The following is a 26,740-nucleotide window of genomic DNA, read 5'->3' on the forward strand; positions in this document are numbered from 1 at the left end:
TCCACTCCAAGAAATGCCCATGGGAATGATGTGACATCAAATTGCTGTGGTGTTTGCATGAGGAGGATGGAAGGATGCTTTCGGAGGGCAAACTTCCTTCCTTCTTTTTTAGAAAAGAGAAAAAGAAATAAATAAAACAGGAACAAACTGTTCTCATCATAGTTTTGTACCAGCTATATGGAGAGTAATGTTATTCACTGGGTTTCACTGGACTTGGTTATATGTCAGGAATTTCCTGTTACTGTTCTGTACTTGTTTGAGAGAGACAATGTATTTCTTTTCTAACTTCTTGACGTGTGTCTTGCTTCCAGGACATCAGGACAGCTGACATGTGAATGAGAAGATGGTGGTTTACAGTAAGAAGTGATTTTGACCATTTTGTTGTGGGGTTTTTTTTTGGGGGGGGGTATTATTGAGATTTTTCAAAAAGTGAGAGATTGCACCCTTTGTTCCCAAAGCATTTGAAAAGCTATTAAAAACAATGGTGGGATCAGCAACTACAAAATGGGACAGTGCCTATTAATGCCAAAAATGTTTCTGATTTATAACTTTATGCATTGTTGCATGGAAAATGAATTCCTCAGGGGTGATTGAAGACTGAAAAAAGCAACTAAAATGGAAAAGTCTAAAGGTTGAAATTCTACCATGGCAGCTGTCCTTAATTCAACCTGTTGTGGCCATATGTAACCATGGCTGTGACCTGCAACCCTGTTCATGTGTTATGCCTGAAGAGGGAACTGGAAGTGGATGCACATGCCAGCACCACAACCAACATCCATGCATACTCTGGCATGCCTGACCTCAATTTCAGCAGGGAGGCCTGAAGGGGAAATGTAAGCATGTTCAACTGAACACCTTTATATTCCTCCTTGTAACTGGGAATCATAACTGTGCTGGGTTTTCAGGCATGGGGAGGATCAGAAACATCTTCCCAGTTTATTACAGGATTGTGTAAAGGCTGCATGTCCCATTTTTACAGTTTCCCTTGTATGATACCATCTTTCCCTTGGCAATTTTCCTAAAATATTGCTGACTCAGGTTGGTCAAACCATCAGATGAGTGCTATCAAACAGGCAAAGTGTGCATCCTCAGCAGTACTGTAGCTCGCATTCATTTTCTGAAAGGTAACCAATTTATACCAGCTGCCATTCAAATTTTTCAAGCTAAAGCGTCATCCCAGCTACATTTTGGGATCCCAGTATGGATACAAGCATATAATAGTGATTTAGATAAGATACACTCAAGTTTCCTGAGACGTATCCTGGGGCTCCCAAGTTCAATCAAGTATGAGACAATGTGTGCAGAACTAGGTATATACGATGGGATATTGGGCCAGCATTATAAAATAGTGATTACGTTGCCATTTCTGTTGCCAAACTTTGAGTCTGCTCTCTGACTTACTTAAAGGCTCTTATTATCAATCCAGATGGTTCCAACTCTTACATAGCAAAATCAGATCTATTAGTATTGACTTGCAACTCTTGTATAATTCAAATGAGCAATATATTTATTGTAATATTCTAACCAGATTAAGGGACATTGAAAAATAAAACATTGAGTAGCTATAAATAAAATTTGCTCCCCCAAGTTCTATGGTTTAAATACAGCAGATAACAGGGTCACTTATAGTTCAAAATTAGTAATTTCAGCCTTGGTTAGCCCGGCTGAACGTTTTCCCTTCAGCTTTTGTCAAGGGCAAAACATCCCCAGAAACAATAGGCATTGCAGACGTTCTTTGAATGTGCCAGACAGTAGAACATATTCTTTTCTACTGTCCATTGTACAACCAGCTACACAAATGCGTGTGATCCCCTTTTTTGGGTAGTCCAACATCACGGCACAATGAAAACATCAGATTCTATCTGTCTGATATTAACCCAGAAGTAACTGCAAGGGTAACATGGATGCGGGTGGCGCTGTGGGTAAAACCTCAGCGCCTAGGACTTGCCGATCGTATGGTCGGTGGTTCAAATCTCCGCGGCGGGGTGAGCTCCCGTCGTTCGGTCCCAGCTCCTGCCCACCTAGCAGTTCGAAAGCAACCCTAAGTGCAAGTAGATAAATAGGTACCGCTTTATAGCGGGAAGGTAAAGGGCGTTTCCGTATGCTGGGCTGGTGCTGTCTCGCCAGAGCAGCTTCGTCACGCTGGCTACGTGACCTGGAAGTGTCTTCGGACAGCGCTGGCCCCCGGCCTCTTAAGCGAGATGGGCACATAACCCCAGAGTTGTTCACGACTGGCCCATACGGGCAGGGGTACCTTTACCTTTACTTTAACTGCAAGGGGGGCTGAGTTTTTATCAATAGTATCTCTTAGAGTGGTTTATGAAAATCCTCGTTATTACGTATTTTTACATGGCTGTTTATTTGTATATATTTCAAAATTTTATATACGGATGTTTGATAATGGCCTATATTTGAAATGCCTAATAAAGGTTTGGCGAAGTAAGTAAGTAAGTTGATGCAAAGTCATTTTCTCTTGATGTTCACTTTGTGCTTCTCCTGCTAAAATGTAGTCACCCTGAGGGCTTCCGATTCACAACTGAGTAATTTTACTCTGTCTATTCAGGCCCTTTGTGAATTGAATGGATATTATTGCTTCAGATCCCCTCGCTCCTAGATGCATGATATTGTCCTTGAAATCATGAATGGCTTTTGCTGTGGGATCACAATTTTCAGAAATGCTGCCTTCCATAGCTGGTATTCTCTGGAATTATATTAAAACTTATAAAATATGTAGTATCAAATACCACATGTATTAGTCTAGGGAGCATATGAAAGTACTGCATATATTAATTGTATCTCATCACTTCAATACCTTGAGTTATGCACAAAAAATAATGAATATATAATCACCAAACCCAAGTAAGATAGTGAAGTATTTTTAGCATGAATATTTTGGGACATGGAAAGACATTGCTTAGACAAAATAAACATTAACTAACTTTTATATTGAACATTTCTCTGTGGTATGTTCTTGGAATCATATTTTATCCCTTAACTTGTAGGCTAGGATAGTAGTCAGATTTGGGCATTCTTATGGAATTAACTGCATTGATCAACATGTGAACCATGTGAACCATTTGTTGTCCCTAGAGCAAGAGGCACTGGACCAAAAATCAAATAGAGCTTCCGGTCTGATCGCAAAGTGGAAGCAAGTGGGTTTTCCCTCGGGAGAGGGAGGCCAGCTCCTAGAAGATAAAAGGGGGTGCTAAAAGGGTGCCTTAGCCCCCCCCAAACCCCGCTGAAAGGATATTCAGGGGGTAAGGATCCCAGCGCTGCAGAGTAGCAATTCCCCCGGCCGCCAGGTATCTTCTTTAAAGAGGAGAGGAGAGTGGCGGGGTAGAAGGGCTTGCAGCAGGACGCCATTGCCAGCCTCTAGGAGCACAGCCCTGAGCCTGCCCACTGGAGCGATCGGCTTTCCAAATTAAAAGAAATCGTTTGGGAAGTTTCGAAAGGATTAAAATTTGCTGATTTGGACCCAATTCGATGCAGACAAAGGGGGAAAAGGAGGTCAGCTTTGTCTGAATTCCGAAGCGCACACAAGGACTATTATCAGTGTGGAGCATAACCGTGAGTAAAAAACAAGCGGAGACTATTTTTTCATGTTTTTTGTGGGGGTCTCTCTTTTTATGGTTGGTATTTTGAGGCTTTTTGGATTTATTTTCTCCGAGGACTTTGCTACTGTGATTTAAAGGATATTTCTGAGAATATTTTTAGACTTTTAATTATAATAACCACTGTATTGGATTTAGCCAACCAAGTGGCGAGAAGAATTGAAGATTTTATTTGAGTTTGGCTTTTGTTTTAATTCTCCTTGGCTAACATTTGGTTGATAATTTTGGAACGGAACGGATTCTTTTCGTCTTGCGAGGCACCACTGTATAAAGAATTGAAGGACATCCTACTTGTCCCATTAAAAGAAGTTATGAAGAACATTTTACTAAACAGAGAAATAGCAGAAACTTGGAAAGAAGCATACATCACTTTGATACCCAAGCAAGACTCTGATCTAAATCAGGTTAAAAAATTTAGGCCGATCTCGCTTTTGAACAATGATTATAAATTATTTGCAAACATATTAGCAAACAGGTTAAAAAAAGTATTGAAGGAACTAATACATAAAGATCAGGCGGGTTTCCTGCCAGGTAGACAAATGAAAGACAATATTAGAAACATAATTAATATTTTGGAATACCTGAATCCTAAGAATGACAAACAAGCGATGTTAATATTTGTGGATGCAGAGAAGGCCTTTGATAATATTTCTTGGGAATTTATGTTAAAGAATTTTGAAATGATGGAGGTGGGACAATCGTTTTTAAATGGTATTAAGGCTATATATGTGGATCAAAGAGCTAAATTAATAGTTAATAATGTGACGACGGAAAATATAAAGATAAATAAGGGAACAAGACAAGGATGTCCTCTATCACCACTGTTATTTATCATGGTCCTGGAAGTGTTTTTAAGGACAATTAGAAGTAATGAATAAAAGGGGTAACGGTGGGTAGAAAAGAATTTAAGGTTAAAGCCTTTGTGGATGGCTTAGTATTAACTTTGGAAGACCCCATGAACACGGTAACAGAAGTGTTGAAAGAAATGGACCAGTTTGGTCAGTTGGCAGGATTCATTCTGAATAAGAAAAAAACTAAAGCAATTACTAAAAATATAGACTTGGAGAATGTAAACAGATTACAGCAGCAAACTGAAATAGTAGTGGTAAAGAAAGTTAAATATTTAGGAGTTTGGTTAACCCCCAGGAGTATTGACTTGTTTCAGAATAATTATATTCCAACATGGAATAAGATCAAAAGGGACTTAGAGGTGTGGGGAAGAATGAAATTGTCATTTTGGGGAAGAATTGCAACAATAAAAATGAATGTGCTACCGAAGATGTTATTCTTGTTTCAAACAGTTCCAGTAATCAAAGGGGCAGCGATTTTTAAAAATTGGCAACGAGAAATTTCAAGGTATATCTGGCAGGGTAAGAAGCCGAGGATAAAATTTAAGATATTGAAGGACGCAAAAGAAAGAGGAGGCTTTGCCCTGCCAGACTTGAAACTGTATTACGAAGCATCTTGCCTCTGTTGGTTGAAGGAATGAATGAAATTAGAAGACATGGATGTGTTAGATCTTGAAAGTTTTGATAATAGATTTGGGTGGCACGCGTATTTGTGGTATGACAAGAGACGAGTACATAAAGGTTTTGAAAATCACATTATAAGAAGGTCTTTGATTGAAGTGTGGGAAAGATATAAAAACTTGTTGGAACAAAAAACTCCATATTGGTTGTCGCAGTTGGAGGCGATAAGTGTGAAGAAAGTCAATATGACAGGGGGTTGGGTGACATATGAGAAGTTAATGTGTAAAAGTGTAGGAAAATGGAAAATGAGACCATTTGAAGCAGTTAAGGACTATGTGAATGACTGGCTGCACTATTTTCAAATTAATGAGATGTTTAGAAAAGATTTAAATCAGAGGGGTTTTGCTGACAAAAAATCAAAATGTCAGACAGAAATATTGAATAATGATTATAAGAATTTAGCAAAAATGTATAAGATATTACTGGAATGGTGTACGAAGGATGAGGAGGTAAAATCAGTTATGATTGACTGGGCCAAAGATATAGGGCATAATATACAAATGGAGGTTTGGGAAAGACTTTGGAAAGAAGGTTTAAGATTCACTGCATGCACAGTTATAAAAGAAAATGTTATGAAAATGATGTACCGATGGTAACACCTGTGAAGTTAGCAAAAATGTATAAGATAAGTAACAAATGTTGGAAATGTAAAGAAAAAGAAGGTACCTTTTTTCATATGTGGTGGGAATGTAAGAAGGTAAAATGCTTTTGGGAAAGCGTGTTCTCCAATAAATGAGAGCACGTGTTGCGGTGTGGGCCACCAGGCCAGGCCTCTTGTTGCCAGGCAGGTTAATAGTTGTTGCCTGGCATTATGATTGGGTAACCGGGTTGCTGGGGCAAATTGCATGTTGCAAATTGGGTGGGTGGGACCATAGTCTTTAAATATTGGTGCACTCTGGTTTCTCTTTCTCTTTGCAGAGTGCATCGGATCACCCGCCCATCCGCCCTCTTTCCGGTTCACCTTGCTTTGCCTGTCATGGGGTCGTCTGCTTTGGAGCAGGGGCCTAGTAGGAATTTGCCATTTGGTGATTGGCTGTGCCATTTGGTTTTGCCTACTACTCAGCAATTCGTCACAACTTGTAAGGTTGCGGTTAGGCATTGGTTATAATATGCTGGTGGTGGAGGGGTCAGGCTGGGCCTGCCCCTCCTATTGTGCTGAAGGGAATTCCGTTAAAGGAATCCTGGGGCTTGCCACGATTTCGTCCAATCCCTGTTATGGGACCAGGGCCGCCCAATCCCTGTTATGGGAATCCTTGTTATAAGACTGGGCAGGCAAGCTTTTGGGGAGCTGCTGGGGTGAGCGGCGTGGGTCCGACGCTTAGCTCAAATGACCCCCCAGTTTGACTTTCTCTTCTACTGGCTACCGATCGGACCTCGGGATGTCAGTTCTGTCCCAGGCGGGGGGACAGATAGTCATAACCAATGTCTAAACAACCACTCACTGATTTTGTATTTTAATAAAGTTGTGGCCAAAGTAGTGCCCAAAAACCAAAACTAAAATTACGTGTTATGTGTGAAGTTATTTGAGGGGTGGCCTGGGGACTTACACACGCAAATGATTTATAATGAATTGAAGAAAATGTTGAAATATACATTTGTTAAGAAACCAGAAGCATTTTTACTAGGCATTACAGGTAATGAGATAAATAAGAAAGAAAAGAAGTTATTTTTATATGCAGTGACAGCAGCAAGAATATTGATGGCCCAGAAATGGAAACAGGAGGAATTACCTACGATAGAAGAATGGAGAACTAAAAAGATGGACTATGCAGAATTGGACAGAATGACAGGAAGGATCCAGAATCAACGAGATCAAAGATTTACAGAAGATTGGGAAAAGTTTATCCAATATATGCAAAAACTGAGTGATAATAAAATTACGTTTGTAAGCTTTAAGGAAGCTCTGTCAGAGGAAAGGGTTAAAAGGGCAGAAATGTGTAAAAAGTAACAATAGGAAAAAATGGCAGACAAATTGAGGGAAGTCAAAAAAAGAGAAGTAAGATGTAATTATGACGTATGGAATGTATAAATTTGTTTTTGTATTTGAAAACTAATAAAAATATAATATAAAAAACAAAAACAAAAATCAAATAAAAACCAAACCAGGTTACGAGTTATGCAAAATTCTTACCTGTGAAAGACGTAGCCTGGATAAGTGGCATTTTAGGGGGTACCAGTGCTATTTAACTTGTTCACAAATGATCTAACATTTGGGTTGGGCAGCGGTATTTCAGATTGCACCAAATTATTCAGGATGGTGGAAAACCAAGCCGTTCGTGAAAGGAAGAATGGACAACATATTGGCAAGTCATGTTCCATAAGAGTGTGCAGTAATGCATATTGAGGGGGAGGGCTGAGTTTGCATATACAGGGAGGAGTTCTAAAAATACTTTGATTACCCAAGAAAGTTATCTTGGTGAAAAGGCCCCTGTAAAAATTAGATCTACATGCTTATATGACAATGGGGGAAATGGCAGATTCAGTGGTAGAAATTAATGTAAATATGGATTGAGTACAGCGTAATTTTTGGCCACCCTATCTTTCTATATAAAGAGATGTGGATATGTAGAGCTGGATAAGCTGTGGAAAAGGGCAATAAAATGATTAATAGAGTCTTCTTTCAAGGGCTTTAAAAAGTTTACAAAGGAGATTTCAACTAGAAATCTGTTAAATCCTGAATGCCAGAGAGATTAATATATGTCTAATAACTCTAGAAAATGAGATCATTCAAAGAAATTGGCAGTAGGTACAGGACTGACCCACATAAAATTCTCCTTCACAAACCACTTAAATGTTATTCATTATTGCCACATGATGCTGCATCCAGTGAGATGAATTCAAAGGAAAAATCCATGGATGGCAGAACTATGAATTGCTCTTGTTCAGTGCCATATCGAACATGTTTCTTCAGGTAAAGGAGAAAACAGGCAACCATTTCTATGGTAGAGGTTGTGGTGATATCATAGCCATCTACATAGTCTTGGTAAATAGAATGAAAGAAATGGAACTGAGTTTTTATTTTGATTTCATTTTCTGGGGCGGGGGGCATAAAGTTGCATTGGACACCAGTATTAAGGATGATTTATATTGGATATGGGTCTTAAGCTTTGTTGTACTGAGGGACAATATTCTGGTTTGCATGTTCCTGTAGACGTCTGTAGTTCATTATCTTATTGCCACTATATAGGGAGACTCTTGAAAGACTGGACAATTGCTGCTGCATATTGCCATTGTTGACAATGATCCAACAAATTTATGTATCTGGTAGTTTCTTTGATGTTTCTACTGCAATCTCCGGTTTCAGTGCTATGAATTGTTCCCTGAATAAGTCTGATGCTAAACAATACCAACTTATTGTTGTCTAGGTTAGATTCCCATATGGGACAGCAGCATATTCCTGCATTGCAGGGGGTTGGACTAGATGATCCTCAGGGTCCCTTCCAACTCTGATTCTATGATTACAGATATAGGTGGATTTTTGGCATTGGTTGTCTATCTGTTCCAGCCCTCCCCCCCCCCCAACAAAAAAAGATAAATCATTTAATTTTTAAAAAGGTAAGGGAACTCAGTTGCTTTTCAGCTGCATGACATCACATATGATGTCAGGCATAGGGTGAATGGGTCTGGCTTCAGAAAAATGGCCTCCAGAGCCAAATTAGTATCTTTTAGGCCTAAATAGGGCTACAGCAGGCTTCCTCAACCTCAAGACTACAATTCCCATCATCCCTGACCACTGGTCCTGCTAGCTAAGGATCCTGGGAGTTGTAGGCCAAAAACAGCTGGAGGGCCGAGGTTGAGGAAGCCTGGGCTATAGGACTGAAGGTTTCCCACTGCGGACGTAACTATGTAAATTTAATGTAGAGCTGTGACGGTGTCAGTATTGTAAGAGGAGGAGCATCCCTCATAGGCAGCTGAAAGTCCATTACTGAGATTAACCTCAGCAATCCACTTAGCAGGGGCACAAGGCGCTTCAACCCCTTCAATATTTTGAGGCAGGAGCTCCAGCCTCCCCCCCCCCAATATTGAGGGGGCCAACATCCCCCAGCACTGCTGGGCACCCTCCAGGCACACTGGAAGCCTAGGGGGTGGCTGGAGCAAGTGAGGGTGAAGATCGCCTTCTGTGTGTCCTGCCCCTGCTTGGCACATGCCGTGGGGAGGAGGCTAAGCCCAGTGGCCGTGGTTCCGCCTCCCGCCTGCCCGATGCCACAAAGAGAATGTCGAGCACCTCCTTCTCCTACCCCCTCTCCACCTCCAGAACACCCATGCAGCCCGGCTCAGCGTATGAATGCTTGCAGGCTGGGCAGGGGCAGGGCACGTCACATGATGCGGGCAAGCCAGGACCCCTGCCACTTAGTGGACTGCCATGCTACGCTACAGCAAGAACGTCTATGTAGCACTTTCAGAGTGTTCAGAACACTTCCTCTGCATGATCTAATTACAGCCCTAGGCGTACGGAAGCCTTTTCAGCTGGACTGCAAATTCTCACATGGGGAACTTTTACCAGTGAATTGAAGGTGGGTGTGAGATGTAATCCAAGAGCTTCCAGATCCATAGCATTATACTAGGTAAGCTCTCGTGTACCTGAGAAACATTCACCTTAAAAAAAACACTTTCTTTCTTTCTTGAGCATCAATGGGTTGTGTCTCCTGTATTCTCTTTGAGAGAGTGATAGAATGAAACCGAGTGACCCTGTGACTTAATCTCCTGCAAGTCAGTTCTATTGTGCTTACCCAGTCATTCACTCTGATTTCTCTAGAGAGAGGCAACACAGTTCAAAAGCACTCTTCACCCTTATGCGTCTTTCAGCTTGTTTAAGATACTTCTTCCAACTCATTTGCCAAGTGTTATTCCTATTTATAGAGACACAATGCATTTAAGTGCCTCGAGAAAGGCCTGTATGGCTTCAGTTTATAAAGGGTTGCTGCGCATGTTCCTGGAAGATAGTACTTAGGACACTGGGGGAGCTTTTGCCTCTGCTCCCGAGGGGTTACTGTTCAAAAAGCTAGGAGGGAGAGGAGCTGTATGTTATTTACAGTATCAGGCCCTGCAGATTTAGTTCTAGCACAACAACCAGTGTTTCATCATTCCACTTGCCTAGACTGTTTCTCACATCCAATAGCTGCTTTGGGGTTTCTTCAAAAACCTAATGGATCTGTTGGGGTGCCAATGCCATGAGCCCCTCCATCCGATCCTTAGGTTGTGTATGTGTGTAAATAAAACCATATGTCCTAAAGACCCCACAGTCTCTCATCATTCCAAGGAAATGATGCCCTGGGAAAGCACTGGCACCTCTAAGTCTCTTGCCACTCATGGATTAGAGTAGCATGTAACAATACATTTTAAATCTATCATGGGAAAGTTTATTTCTGCTGGGTTTGTTTATGGGTTACTGGGGTTGTTTTATAGAAATCACAGTTTAATAGCTAATGCGTTTTTTCTTTTAACATTTATGTAAGTTGCTTAGAGGCTTTTTTTGTAATAAGCAACTAAGAGGTCAAAATAATAATAGAAGGGTGGAGTTTAAATAAGCCATGTTGTCCCTCTTTCCTGGTCCTGCCCTACATCGTTGGCCGCTGAAGCCAGGGACAGAAAAACATTCAACATAGGTAATTGCGCCAAGTCATGAGGCAAGTAGTGGTGTCACTCATTTTGAAAAGGGATACGGTACTTGACACAAAAACCTGCCATTTTGTGGTACATGAAGACAGTGCAGGAAATGGTTGTTCTTTTCTGGAAAATCCAGTCCTGAGAAGTACCAGGTGGGAGAATATCTTTCGAACCCCCCCTCCCCACCCATTTTTTTCCTATAACCAAAAGTGTCCTGCTAGGGTTCCAGTGCTCAAATGCATCTACATCTAGGCCTGCAGAACTTGTGACTCATCGAGCTAAACACAGCCCAGCAGGCAAGCTGATGGGTTCTCCACGGGTTTGATAAACCTTCTGCATGACTTCACAAAAGCAGGTACCTGACCGTAGGATCCATTCAGCCTGGCAGGTCATAGATGATGCTGTACTAATCCATACTTAAGTCTGCTTCCAATATCAAATGTTCCCAAGAACCAGAGCATTAAAAAGATCCTTGGGTGGACTGATGTGCTTGTGCAATTCATCCTATTGCTTCAGTTTAGAAATGATAGCCTCCAGGTACTTTGAAAACATTGCAGAAGTGAAATGGTGATTTTCAGAATAGCATCTGGAAGCATGCTTTCCCAGCTCTTTCCTTGAATTGCTTAAATCACTATGATGAGAAAATTATTACCTATTGGTGCATAGTCCTGTTCACTGACATATATAAACAGAAGGCGAACTACAGGAAGAAAAGAATTTGATTGTAGCCCTTAGTGGTTTACCAGACATCTGGACTCAAAATAAAAGTGTTATTGATTGATAATAGACCATTTCCTGGAAATGTCTGCAGTTGGTAAAAGCTGTGTACCAAAGTGAGAAAATCAAGGAATAATTTCTTTTTTAGATACAATACTGATAAAAATAAGTGATGGGAAATCACTTTTTAGGAAGGAAATGATTGCTTGCAACTTGCAAGTTCTGGGAGGAGGGAACCGTTTACTTTGCAAAGTGCTAAGGGGTGTTGTAATTGTTATTAGTAGTGATTGGCTTAGTTCTCCATGTGTCATAGAGCAGGAGTAGCCAACCTGGTGCCCTTTAGTTGTTTTTCATCTCTGACCACTGACCATGCTGGCAGAGTCATAGAATTAAAGAGTTGGAAGGGAACCCAAGGGTCATCTAACCTCACCACCTGCAATGCAGGAATCTCAACTAAAACATCCAACCAACCAACCTACCTCTGCTTAAAAATCTCTAAGGAGAGTGCACCACCTCTTGTGGGAATCTGTTCTGCTATCAAACAGCTCTTACTGACAGAAGGTTCTGCCTGATGTTTGGTCAGAATCTCCTTTCTTGTAACTTGAATTCACTGGTTTGGGTGCTACCCTCTGGAGCAGGAGAAAACAAGCTTGCTCTATTTCTGTGTGACAATTATTTAGTTATTTGAAGATGTCTATGATATCTCCTCTCATCCGATGAGAGCATTAGTCCAAAACAATAGAAGGGAAGTGCAGGCGCACAGGGTTTCTATCTGCCATTGGCTGAGGTGCACTAATCCTAAAGAGGTAGGACACTCAGGGATTTTTCCTCAGCTAGAACTCACCAGAACTCAGTCCCAGCACCTCTCAGGTAGGCACCATTGCCATCATAAGAGAACAAGGGTGGCATTCATGGTGACTTGCCTCTGAATAGAAGAAACAGGAAAGGCGGCTCAGAGAAAGCACCCAAGAAGGCTTCCTCAACCTCGGCCCTCCAGGTGTTTTTGGCCTACAACTCCCATGATCCCTAGCTAGCAGGACCAGTGGTCAGAGATGCTGGGAATTGTAGTCTCAAAACATCTGGAGGGCTCAGGTTGAGGAAGCCTGTCCTAGGACAAAGAAAAAGATCCTTGGACAAGTGAGAGGTCCAGAAGAAAGAGAGGGCAGGACAGTTCCATAGGAGAAAGTCTGGAAGAAAAAGGAAAAAACTGAAGAACTGCAAAAGGCCAGGGCCAAAAAGCAATGGCTGTTCACATATTATTTTGAAATGAGCCAAACTCTTTTTTTCTGAAGGTTTCTAATCCAACTAAGTTGATATTACTTTTGCAGTCAAATTAGTTTCAGGTACATATGGCTAAGACAGAAAAAAACAGTTGCACTATTATCCTCTTCTTGTGATTTGTGGAAACACATCACATATTTTATATCTGATTTGTTTGAAGTTTTACCCAACACAGTGTGCAATCAAGAGGAACAGCAGTATACTTTTGTTTCAAAAATTGCATTCTGGGGAAGGGATTGCAGTACAGTTTAGTGTTGCTATGGTAATCTTCCCTTAAAACTAAAGTTGAAGTGAATGCTGAAGTTAGCCTCACCTAATGGGAAATCCCAAGTTTTGATCAAGTTCCAACTTGATAGTGAGCAAATTTCATCTGAAATGAAATTTGAATCAAATTTTTTTGAGTTCCACAAGTGAAATATATTGAGGAAAGGCAGACTATCAACATTTCTCACTCAGAAGGTGGATAGGTTCTACACATTCCTATAGACCACCACTGAATTTCAATTATAGCAAATTCTAAAATTCTTACAAAATTTGAAAAATAGTGTGAGAACCATATTTTCAATAAGTCTAACCAAAGAGAGCTTTGCGCCATTTCGGTAATGCCCCAAATTACCGGAAATCCCTTGGAATGTGAAGGGAATTTAACATATATTGAGCAAAAGTGTGGTGAGCATGGGGTTTCCCTCCACATTATCTTGCTCCATTCCATGACACACCCCTACCACCATGATGCAAATGTGTTGGCTCACTGAGGATATGTCTCTTAGAGTGGGAATATGGGTTTGCAAGAGGGACTGCACTGATCCAGAGACTGGTATACGATGTTAGCTAGGAAAATGCTGAGCATTCCTAAGCTACAAATTGTTATACAGTACTGTCATGGACTGTTCTTACTTTTGAGTTGGTAACTTGAAGCTTCTTACTTACTGTAAAAACATTTTTTTGTTATCGGTATTTGAAAGATGCTCCTATTCTGAATTGACCTGAGAACTAAAAGCTTCATTCTAAAGTATTTGTCCGATTTTATGTTTCAACAGAGAAAGCTACCGTATGTGACTGTCTCTTTTAGTGTGGGCAAGGCTTTAGTGATGCCATATTCCATTCTATCTTTTCTTCAGTTTGAGTGAGGAGGATTAGACTTTGGAATTTTGGGGATCTGTTGCAGATAAATGAGCAGCAGGGCAGTTCAAATATCACTTTATGCAGGAAGTGGGACAGATGCAGGGGCTAGTAACTCACTGCCACTCTTCACAAAAGCAGGTGCTATGTGTAACATGAAGCTGAACACGTGAAGTTCTGCTCATTCACTATCTGCAGTAATTTAGAAGAAGAGGAGGAGGAGTTTGGATTTGATATCCCGCTTTATCACTACCCGAAGAAGGGGAGGGGAGGGGGGAGGGTCTGGAATGCTTTCTAAAAACCCTGTGTCCATCATCCGTCGCCCTCCTGGTGCTTCCTCTTTCTCCTCCTCCTCTCCCGTTATTTCCCAGCTTTCCCTCTCATCTGCCTCTGAGCTGTGACCTCCCTCAAACCCCTTCTGTAATTCTGAACTGTCTTCCTCTTCTCTGGAACGGTCAGGCTGGGGGTCTCCACCATTCTTCCTTTGCCCAGTCCCTGACACCTAGCCTTCAAAATCCTTTTTTACAGAACACTAATTAGAAAGCAATCTTATTGAAATGAAATGAAATTAAGAGCAGTATATTGAAGAACTACATTTGGGTATTATCAAAAAGCCAAGCCTATAAAGCTTTGTAGGATTTTATTCACTGCTTTCTTTCTATATGCTTCCAAAGTGGATATAATAAAAGGATGTTGAATCATATTGTAACTAAGCCTCCTTAAAATATTTTCCATATGAAGCAAATCCTTCTCAGTCTTTGGGGAAATTAACAGACAGGAAAGACTGCCTAGCAGGTTGCAATTTAAAGACTCCTGTGAACGCCCCCTAAATTCCCCGCCGCCAGGGGAATGCCCATCCAAGGGCTGCCAGCAGCCAGGCGATCTGGCCTATTTGTGCAGTCCAGGGACTGACTGCAACACCAACCACCAATGAGGGTGAGTGGACTTCTCAGAAAAACTGAAGACACATTTTTTGTGAAGCCACACAATGGAGTAAGGTAAAGGTAAAGGGACCCCTGACCATTAGGTCCAGTCGTGGCCGACTCTGGGATTGCACCACTAACCTCGCTTCATGGCCGAGGGAGCCGGCGTACAGCTTCCGGGCCATGTGGCCAGCATGAATAAGCCGCTTCTGGCGAACCAGAGCAGCGCACGGAAATGCCGTTTAGCTTCCCGCTGGAGCAGTACCTATTTATCTACTTGCACTTTGACGTGCTTTCGAACTGCTAGGTTGGCAGGAGCAGGGACCGTGCAACGGGAGCTCACCCCGTCACAGGGATTTGAACCGCTGACCTTCTGATCGGCAAGTCCTAGTCTCTGAGGTTTAACCCACTCTGTTAATAAACAAGAACACAATTTTCATAGTCACATAATGTCAGATACAGGGCTCATCCACGCTTACCTTTGCTCCATATTTCTAGGCAATAGATCTGGGTTTTCCAGGTCCGTGTCTGAGCTCCGCCCCCCCCCCCCGACACTTTCCCCATGAAAACCCACTCTTTAATGCTGAAGTGGAGAAAACAGAAATCTGTGGAAGACCTGAATTGCCGTTTGCTCCAATTCAGTGGTAAGGAGTGAGGGCAAAAGGTAATTGTGGATGATGAGCCCAGAATGTGGCCAGGGAGTTTTCCCTAGTGGTCTTGATCTTTCCTAGATGGCAAATTACATTAACATATGTTAATGTATATATGAACACCTTTTGCTCACACCTGATGAGTTATGTCTCTTTCTCTAGGGCAAGAAGATGAAGAAACCTTAATCTGCTTTGGTAAGTTTGGTATAGTTTATTATTGGGTTAAAGATAAAACTCATGAAAACTTACTGTATCTTTGTATACACCTGGTTATCACTACAGGAGGAAATGGTATTTTGTGGCTATTTTTAAAAAAATCATATTTTTAAAGTAAAGTTCAGTTGTTCATAAAAAAATAAGTTTAGTGATACCTTAGTTTCTTTAGTTTGTTTGATGAATAAAAAATATATTATTTATGAATGGATATAAGTATGTAGTCAATAACTGTTCACCTTTCAAAAAATAATTCTCCAGATACACATCCTAGTGAAATGTGCTGTGCTTGGTGGAAGCATATTGAATATAATAAATTATTTCCCCTATAAGGCTTATGTTAGGGATGGGGACAATTTGGAGGGAAGAATGCCAGGTGGGAGAAGATGCTTAAACCTCTCCTTTGCACCTCTGCTCTCTAGTACATATCCTTCAGACAACTTTAATGCACAGCCTTGGGGAAACAGTTTCTAGGGGGTATGTGCAGTGGACAGAGGTAGAATTTAGCACCTCTGCTTCTAGGCTGCAAATTCTGTGGGGGGCTTTCTGGGTGGGGCCCGGGCCTCTCCTGTGAACTGGCCTATTTAAGGCTGGATTGTCCTCCTGCCACCGAATTGGTCAATGGCAGCAGGAATTTAGGGGGCGTTCCCTTGGGCATTGGTGCCAACTGACCAGTAGTGGTACTTGGCACCATGCCCAGGACAAGGATAAATGCCCAGTCTGCAGGACCTTTCAGCCACTCTCTCACCATGCCGGTTCTCCCACCTACCCTCCCTCAGATTAGAGTTTTGCGGATGGTACGACCTTGCTATGGACTATGTCAGTCGCTGGATTTGGGAGCCAAGCAGGAATTTTTCCCATCTGGCAGATTGGCTCCGCCATTTGGGTTTTCACCTACCTCATAGTAATCGTCTCAACTTTGTAAGTTAGATAGGCATTGGGTAAGCCTACTCTTAGTTGGAGGGGAGGTTGTAAGAGTATCCTGTTAAAAGGATCCGGGAGGAGTGGCTCCTGTCCCATGCCTGGGCAGGGGCTAGGGACATGCCACTCCTCCAATGGGGACTGTTCGGTGGATGCCCAGATTTGACATAGATCATAGGGCATCCCCCGCCCCCCAGCTGGCTTCACTCTTAGATACACTCCCAGTGGACAGACGTGAGTAACATGCGCCATCGCTTACCCCAATGCCTATGGCCAAACCTTTACATCTGTAACCAATAAAGTTGTGGCCTTATTTGATCCTAAAACCAATATGCCATGTGTTGTCTAGTTATTTGCACCTTAGGGAACGGGGTGGTCACAGGGCCTCGCCATGCAAGTGATCCTCACTCCTGCATTCACATTACTTTGGCAAATGGTGCTTGGCAAAACACTTTGCCCAGATAATGCATAGGTCCACTCTGACGTTGCTTACAACACCCACCCTTTACACTCAAATCTCTATAGAGAAAGAGCAGGTAAATCATCAGAGGTCATGTCCTGTTCTTGCAAACTGTTTAAATACGGTAATTGTCCTTGAGGAAAGGGAAAAAAGATGGGGGGGGGGAGAGAAGCCTCTTCCATGCATTTCTGGGACCAAGAGAAGCAGGGTATTGCATGCGCAACTTTTGTACCATGTAAAGTTAATGTTGTGCTATTAACTCACTGTGCCACCAAACAGAAGCCAAACTGATGTTTGGATGTTAATTGTTTAACATCCAAACAATTAATATTTGTTTTAAATTAGATGTTTTAAATTTGGGGGCACCATTTTTAAAAATCAGCTATTTGTAAAGCAAGCACAGGGAGAGGTAGGACACAACTGTTTAAAATGTCTCTGTGCTTGCTGTTTACTACAAAGACAGCCTTCTGCTGGAAGCTGTGGGCCCACACTTTCCCTTCCAGGACAAAGTCAGTCAGAACTGCCAGCTGCCCTCTGAGTTGGCTCCAGCTCTTATTTAAGGCTGTTCTCCCCACCAGTGGTTCTCCTTTTTATTATAATTTAAAATTCTAAATTGTAACTGTAAGCTGCTTTGAGCCTTAGGGGAAGGATGGGAATAAAGAATGTTTATCACACAAACAACATTTTCCAGCTTTGCATCTCTTTGTCTTTATGACCTTGAGTTTTAAACCTGAAAAAGTGGGTATTTTGGCTGACAGCTACATATTCCAAACAAACTGTATTTCATTAGATTTACCAGACGTCTGTGACCAGGGATGCCAGTAAGTGAGCTAAAACCACAATATTCTAAACCCTAAGAGCCACAGTCTCAAGAGAGAAATCATTAAAATAAGCCTTTCGAATAAGAACATTTTCCTGGCAGTTTTACTTTCCTCGTGTGTGCTGTACAATGAGACCAAGAAGAGGCTGGTGCTTGGTTACAGAACAAAAGGAGAGGTCTGAGACCAATATATGCAGCAATCTAAATTTCCTTCCATCCAGTTCTCTCTTGTACACGAATAAGCACTTCACCTACGTGCTCAACAGTTTATTAGCACCTCAAGGCCAGCTGAGTGAGGTAGCTGCCTCAGGTTCTTTTTACCACCAGGAAGAGGCACTTGTCAAACTTTCTGCCTAAGGTGCTTCAATAAATTGGCGGGGCATGGAGGAGACATCAGTGGCTGCTCTGCCTCACACTGCAAAATATATTGGGCCAGTTCTAGAAACAGAGCTGTCACACTCATCACTTGAAAACAGAGCTGTCACACTCATCACTTGAACACTTCCAAACCAATCTTTTCCCCCAGGGGTTGTCACCTTTCATTCACTCATTTAGCCCTGAAAATAGTGTGAGTAGTGTGTGATGCCCAACTTGTGGTGCCCTATCCCATGTGATTCTACACTTTCTTCACATCTTCTGTCTTAGAAGGCATGAATAAGGAGGCACGAAGACATGAAGAAATCAAAGCATGGCTTCCTGGGCACTCCAGCTGAACCCTCTTATTTGACTGTTGAAGCCCTGCCTCTAGACAGGCAAAATTAACAGCACATATCCAGCATGGTGAAGCAATGGGAAAAGAAACGAAAGAAGTTGTGCTTCATTTCACTTAGGGAATTGCATGCATGCAAACATGGAAATGAGTGGACTGTTCCAAAAAGACATTCCAGGCCTCCAGTATGGAGCAAGGTGACTAATTTTTTTTAATGTGCCTAGCGTTGTATCCAACTAAGTTCTACATAGAGTAGACCCATTGGAATGAATAAACCTAAGTTAAACCTGTTCATTAACTTCAATGGGTCTACTCTGAGCACAACTGGCTTTGGATTCAACCTCTAATTTCCAGCACAGGTTAAAAGGGTATTTAAACAATATTCTGTATTGTTAATATCTTCTCCAAAAGTTTCTAGACTCCACATACATCCACTATATAGAGAAAAACAGCAATAACAACAAACGTATCTGCTCTGTCCCCGATGCAAAACATCTAGTTGCTTCCTTGCACAATTAGCTGCAATTGAATTTTTGAACCTGAATGCGTAGCTGTATGCAGCCAGCCATGTAAGCATTTCTGATGAGATGCTGGAGGTCAAATATGATGCAAGGCTGACACAAGGTCTGCAACTGCATATGTTTTGCTATTCAGATGCCGAAGATTCTCAAGATATTTTATAAAATTACTTTTTGCTAGTGGAAACTGTGTGTGTGAGAGAGAATTTTGGTGTGCTATCCTTTTATATTTCTGAAAATGTGAACCAGGCTTCTCATTTTATAGGTTTGTATTTCAAATACAAAGCTAGCATTCCAGAGAAAAATAACTTTTTGGCAGACACCTTATCCAATTTCCTCCAATCCTGGCACCTTTGTCAGTGCTGGTTTGGCACCAGGTTTCTCATTTCCACACTTCAGTACTTGCCACAAAAATGACACTTCCCATCATGCTGTGCTCTGTTGTTCTTGCCATCTAATCTTCTCTCTCATGGGGCTGCCTTGGGAGACCTGGGATTGCTGTGTGTCTGTCACGGCATCATTAATTAAACATGTTCAGGTGCACTGGATCATCCAATCACATTCAGCATATGATCCCATAACATTACAAGGGGAAATTGGGATGGTGTCATCCCATAAGGAAAGAGCAGCATGTCCATAAATAACCATTCACATTTCATTGAATCAAATGAAAACCACTGGAAGAAACTCAATGGCTCTTTTTACAAAGAGTGTCTAAATAAATTGGTCGACAAAACCCAGATTTGACACAGCCTTGTTTTCAAATATCCAAACATTTAAATGAACATAGCTGACTTTTCATGTGTGGTAGATCTTTTTGACTAGAGTCCTTTGGAGTTTGTCCATCAGTTAACATAAAACTGGGACAAACATCTAAATGGGAACACAAAATGCTAGGTCAGGTGCAGTCATGAGTTTGATTAAGGTTTACTGGGAATGGCAAGAGGGGAAATGAACAAATAGCAATTCTCTACAGCTGTCTCACTGATCCAAAATTGCTTTGCTCAAATGAAATACCAATTATGGCAGGCCTGCAGGACTGGAGGCCTATTAAGCTGAGTGTGTCCATGTCTAGCCATCAGGGTACTTACTGGTTTATCTGCCCTGCTTGGGGTGGCAAAATCAGAGAGGTTTCCAAGCACCTGGCAGGTCACAATGATGTGGTTGTGCTTGACTTGCTTGATTACAAGTTTATGAAGGGCTATATATGGCTGCATCAGCCTAGTCATCCCTGAGAGGGATCACAGAGTGCCTTCCTCCAGTCTGGCAATAGCTTCTAGGTACCCACACTAGAAAGTTGTACAGAAGGGAGTCAGTCAACAGCAGCTAATACTGGGGCTTGTTGCTGGTGGTAGCTGCTCTTTGGGGCTGACTCTGCTCTGCTCCTCATCCTCAGATGGGATTGCCCTCTGACTGCCGTTCATATCTAGGCCTACAGTCCTATTTCAGGCTTCTGGCTGTAACTCTTTCTGGCACTTCCCATATGTTTTTGTGAATTTATTGTTTTCAGAATTAAGCGAGCCATCAGTGAACTAATGGCATCGTGTTACCTCTGCCCCAGCTTTCTTCATATCTGCCAGTTTTAATTTATCAGCTCGCATTATTTAAATTGGTGTTTTGAGGTTTCTGGGTATGATTATCAATTTATACTTTCAGTTTTTCTTATATAAGGCACTAGCATCTTTCCAGATTATTTGAAAGGTTTAGAAAAATAACAAGGGCACAAGTTAGGGAATGGAACATGCAAGGCTACCCCCACATTTCTTGCTTTCTCGGTGGCCAGAAGCAGCCATAAAAGGCGAAGCAGCTTGGTTTGCATTTCTTGGCTTTCTTGTAATTTTCTTAGAGGTGGTTTTGTTCATCGGTGACTTGTTTTAAAAAAAGTCCCATTGACTGACACCTTATTTCCCTCTCTGAACTTGGAAAATAACTTCTCCAATTCCAGATGAGGCATTCTCAGCAATCAGAGCTTCACATTTCCAGCAATGGCATTGAAAATACAATGCAAAAAGTCCAAAGGACCCTAACTCAGCTTTGTCCCATGTGGTTAAAATAATTATTTCTTCTGAGGCATCTAATCATAGCCTGCATTTTTATCAAGGCTTATATTTTGATCAGGGTCTGTATTTTAAAATGAGCTTAAAGATTTTCAAATGTTTTATGCCAGGCAGAAGACCAGCTGCCTAAGTACTTTGGCAAGATGTTTATCCTCCTGGACAAGGGGGCCCCCTGATTTATAGCAGAAAACAATTCTCAAAGTCGTAAAAAGGGAATTACAGGCTGAGAGCAAAGGTTACACTGACCCTACATATTACAGAATATAAAAAAGCTGAGAAAAAACATAATTAAGAGTTGGTAAATAGTAAAATAAAACCATGTGCCTCCCATTAAACTTGAGCCATATTTTCCTAAGGTTAAAGGGCGAGAGCAAATGGAAAAAGCAGCTGGCTGGAGAAGGGGAGTGTAAACAGAAGAAGAGGCTTTTTCCTATTTTATTTTGAGGCTGTAAACTGTTCCTTCCTTTTTACTTTGAGAAGGTTTATTCTTCTAAAAAGCTATTTATGATAATGTATGAAATATATTGGCTTAAATGTAATTATGCAAAGGATCTAGAAAGAAAGAAATGTTAAATTCTTATTTCATAGAGTCATATTGCTGTAGGAGACCAGAGGGGCAAATGAGCCCAGCCCCCTGCCAGACAGGAGACGCCATTGAGCACTCCTGACATATGGTTGTCAGGCCTTTGTTTAAAGACCTCCAAAAAGGAGATCTTTCATTGATGATGCATGAGAATGTGAACCCAAGATCTCTGACATCTGTTTAAGATAAAAATTTAAAACTATTAACCATCTGTTTTGGAGGGCAATAGGGCAAGGAGGGCAAGAGGTGAGCTGGTAATTAAGGTTCCTTGTTGAGACAAATGTAAGATATATGACTACTTATTTGTCATTTATAGATAGAAGAATATATAGCTTTTTGTTTCCCATAAAAGGCAATAGGAAATGGGTGTATCTTTTAGGATTGGTTCTAGCAAACAGCCAATGGGAATTTCAACCAGGCTGATTGGACAGAGGCAGCTAAAGGAGGAGCAAGGAGGCTGGGCTGAGGGAATATAAGTGCTGGCCATAATGGCAGGAGCCCAGGACAGAGCTTGGTAACCATATACCACTGTGCCTCTCATTTATTTGTCTGACAAATAAATTATTATTTTAATTTCTCTATTGCTGCGTTGAATATTTCATTCCAGCTAAGCGTTAACCACAAGCAGGGTGCTACATTTCCAATATTGGGGAAAGATGCAGCAGGGTTTGAGGGTCTGAATGGTACTTCTGACCCACAAGATTGCATGAAACTAGGATCTAGTATTCCCTGACATTTTACTGTGCCCTTCGTCAAGCCCCTGGTGGTGAGGGATGCTCAAGGATTTAGTATAGTCTTTATTTTTAAATAAACTAACCTGATTTATGCTTCCTGAATTAAAGTGGGAACTGGAACACAGTTCTTAAGCTCAAAAAGCAAGCAAAGAAAAGACCCAGCCCCTATTAAAAGGTGTTTAAAATGTTACATTTCAGGGGTCAAAACCAGAGTGAATTTGTGTGAGCATTTTTTTTAAAAAAAGTTCTGACTGATGCGGAAATAGGACAGAACAGACTTATGAATGAACACATGTGAAAGTGACACAAAATTTTATTGGAATTTTATTTACAACATAACACAAACCCCCCACCCCCCTAATACACAAATCCACCCTCATTAAACGTGAACATAACATACAGTGAGCATAACATACAGCAATACAAATAACCAAATAAAAGACTTCCTTTATCCTGTATCTGGCCTCCTTTTTTACTACTTATAAACTGTTTCCTTTATGAATACTTAAGATTTTTCTAATTATAACTTAAATATCCACAAAGTCTCCTACAGACATTAATCAAAACAAGTCCAGGTATGTATGTTAGGGCACTGTTTTGTGAAGTATTCTCTGCATTTTCCCCATGCTTTTTGAAACTTTTGTCTAGTGTGATCTCTAATTGCTTCTGTTAATCTAGCCAGTTCAATATACCCTAACAGTTTCTCATGCCATTCCTTTTTCATTGGCACAGTTTCTTTTTTTCCAGTTTTTAGCAATTAGGATCCTTTCCACTCATGTGGCATAGAGGAATATTTTCTGATCTTCTCTTGCTATAAAGTGACACAAAAAAGAACAGACTTGTTTCTCTATCCTTCGTTGTGAAGAGAGGAATTCTTGAGACTCTTAATATCAGGACTGTGAGTTCGAGCCCAGCATTGGACAAAACATTCCTGCATTGGAGGGGCTTGGACCAGATGACCCTCATGGTCCCTTCCAACTCTGCCATTCTATGATTCTAGGTTGAGCCTTCCTGCTTGTACAGATGTTTTTGCCTTATTACCAAGCAGCACCTGCCCCGTGTGCTTCACTGATCATCCTTTCTGAAGTTGTCTGTATATCTCAGCTGCTTTACATATATTTATGCAACATAGGGCAAATCTGTTTTTATTTATTGCATGTATATTTCATGCTTCTTCCAGGGAGCTCAGGTTGGCACCTTCCCTTACTTTTGTCTGTTATTTACTTTACTTATGGTGTGTCACTGAACTTCATAAGGCGTACAAAGTGCTTGCTCACATCTTCACAGAATGTGTGTGTGTAGGAATGATTTTCCCCACTGTTTTTGTGTGTATTGCAAAACCGAAAGTAATTTCCATGACAATGTTAAAAACAGAAGACCAAATCACTCTGCCACCAGCTAGCACTGCAAGTGTCATTCATCATTATCAGAATTAATTATGTCCCTGTGCCCAAATTCTTACATGCAGTAGGCTGGGATGTGCACACCCAACCACCCACCTCTCTACCCTCCACCCAGGCAAGTATAAGGTCAAGGACACATTTCAGCCAGGTAAAAATGCTCATGTGAGGTGAAATAAGATAGGAGAGGGGCTGTATCCTGGGGTGATGATGTGGTAGGGTGTTGCGTAGGAAGAGTTCCAAAGATACAGAGGACTGGAGAGCAACATTTGCCTCGTGGGCCTGAAGTTCCCCACTCCTCTCCTAATTGAATTCATACTTTATATCATAACCTTCTGATACAACTGACTGAGGCCTCGGCTGTTTGTTTCTGTGTATGGATTTTCTCTATCCTTTTAGCTAATCCAAGCAGCAGAATATCCAGGACTCATGAGAAGATGTAGAAGCTGATTGGCAAAACACACAGGAAGAATTGGGATGTTTATGACCCAGTTGCAATGTAAGGCCTCTGTTTGGAAGATCCACTCCATTTCCACATTAATCTGCATTTTTAACACCCCCCCCCCCAAAAAAAATACATATTTATACAGCACCAACTATGTACTGGCAGATTGCAAAATTCATAGGCAAAAATAGAGGGGTCCTTGCTCCCCTGAAAGCTTACCATTTAAAACAGACAATGGGGAAAACAGCAGTGACAAGACTGATGTGGACAAATGCATTACAGCTTGCTTATATTTGAGAATGAGGATTAACAGGATAAGCCAAAGGCCTTGTAGGAAAGAAGAGTTTTGAGAGGGCATTTGAAGGAGAGGAGAAAAACAAATACCGGTAGCTTGTAAATGAAAACTCCTAAAACTTCCTAATTCCCGCAGAAGAACAAGCACAAGTACAAATATAATTTTGAGTTATGTTTCCAAGTCTGAATAATTTTGCACACATCAGTAGGAGAATCCTCATTCACCCTCTCCTATCACTTATGGTGAAACCCCACATGGAAGGAGATGCTCGTATCAAATCCTGTTATCACACTATGTTTTCACACTGAAGACCTATGAGATAAATCTGAGATCCATGACCTTGCAAACCATCAACCAGCAGAGTGCACTCTGGACATTGAATCTGAGGTGAAATAAATATTCTTCTGTTTTTGGAAATCCAAAATTTTGACAAAATAATTTAGTATAAAACATTTATACAGTATTCTCATATTAGTATCCTACTTTTTTCATACAGTTAATTTCCAGGAGGTCTCCTGTCCATGCATGGGCCAGATCCATAATGGCAAAGTGGTGGCTTTATGGGACTTCAGACCACACCATAGCCCCCCTGCTTTTGTCATGGGTAAGTGCAGTCCCAGCAAAGGGAATCCAAGCCTTGTAGCACTGTTTTCTTTTCTTTTTAATATGGGCCCAAGATACATTCTGTGATTCTCATTTTTGTGACATATAAATATTACCAGTTTTATTTTTCTAGAAAAAGAGGTGCCAGAACTCACCGTGAACACCTCCCTTGTTCTTTTATAATGGCAATGGAGGCCACCTGAGAGGTGCCGAAACTGAGTTCTGGCGAGTTCTGGCTGAAAAACCCCACTGGATATTACTGGTCTTCACATTCTTCTCCAAACACAGTTGTTCATGGGAACAGCCATGGTATATATTTCTATTAGACCTGCAATCTGTAATAATTTTTGAGGTGTAGGTGGGTTCCCACGAGGCAAGACACAGCGATAACAGCAGTAACTTTTATTGAACTACATAACTGGGAAACAGGGGCAAAGCATCTGCTTATATACATTCCTGAAAGCCTGGGCCACTCCCACTCCCACCGTGATTGGCTGTCTAAATTTCCAAGCTGTGAATTATGACTCAGACTTCAAGGGCCAATGGCAGAGGCCCAAATCCTGAAATGTTCTGTGATTGGACATCGTGTATTGAATCAGAACACAGGAGCTCAGAATTCTTAGTCCAGATTCAAGCTCAGGCAAACACAAACCACTGAATACACAACAATTTTAATCAGTAAATTCATGAACTAATGTTCCGTGGATAAATCCTGTACACAAGAAAGTGGCATAAAGCAAATTGGTCTAAGTTAAACCAGTGAAAAGTTACACCAGATCCAAACTTGGTTCAGCAACAGGGCTACTGCTGTCTGAATCAGCATAGGTCTGGCAGAGGCAAAACAGACCTTTAAAATAATGTTTGTGTTACAGCACCCTTTCTGCCAACTTGACTTATGCAATTCAGTCTTGTGAGCTGAATTGGCTTAGGATGCAGCCAACACCCCCCATCCCCAGTCTGACCACCACCATGACCCTGGATTGCTCCCATTTTAGGGCTTATGGCATTTGCTGGGCTCATCTAAGTTGGATAGGGGAGATGCGCCAGCATATCTTTGACTGACCTGAGGATCAGAGAGCTAAGCTGCGGTAGCCCAGCAGCAGCAGGAACCTCCTGCCTCAGCTGGAGATCTGCTGGATCCTAAGCTGCTCATTCCATACTGAAGTGCATTGTGCCCACAGTTGCGTAACATGATTCTATCTACATTTATGTATGGTATGAGACACATTTGCCCATTACATCTAACTTGCCTTATCTCCCTTCCAGAGCATTTGTCAAGCCATCTCTGTCCGTGGTGGGCAGGTGAATTCTTCACCCTGGGTGATCTGAACTGTTATAAAACATATTTTGACCATCCTTTGGTCTAAATCTTTTACTCCTTTCAGAATTGAAAGCATTTCTTTGCACAGTGATAGTGGTGTATTACAATTTTAATCCTTGGAAAATGTTTCAAAATAATTTTTTGCTTGTTGTCCAATCAGCTTGGGTTACATGATAGCATACATTTTGAACACATATTTTCATTTCTTTTCAGTGCTGACT

The 26,740-nt window shown here is 41.4% G+C and overlaps 1 long non-coding RNA gene across 2 annotated transcripts in view; it reads left to right on the forward strand.

Annotated features, from left to right (window-relative positions):
* The first annotated feature begins 341 nt into the window (after positions 1 to 341).
* Positions 342 to 26,740, forward strand: part of LOC309367764 — a 34,478-nt gene continuing 8,079 nt past the window's right edge. The window contains exons 1-3 of one of the 2 annotated variants that reach the window (XR_014167334.1): positions 342 to 356; positions 24,255 to 24,354; positions 25,092 to 25,203. This is a non-coding gene — a long non-coding RNA (uncharacterized lncRNA). Of the gene's footprint in view, positions 357 to 23,237; positions 24,355 to 25,091; positions 25,204 to 26,740 lie in introns of those variants that run through there. The other variant, XR_014167335.1, reaches the window with a different exon arrangement.

The sequence above is a fragment of the Podarcis melisellensis genome (genome assembly GCF_964234715.1).
Source record: "Podarcis melisellensis genome assembly, chromosome: 4".
NCBI lineage: Eukaryota > Metazoa > Chordata > Lepidosauria > Squamata > Lacertidae > Podarcis > Podarcis melisellensis.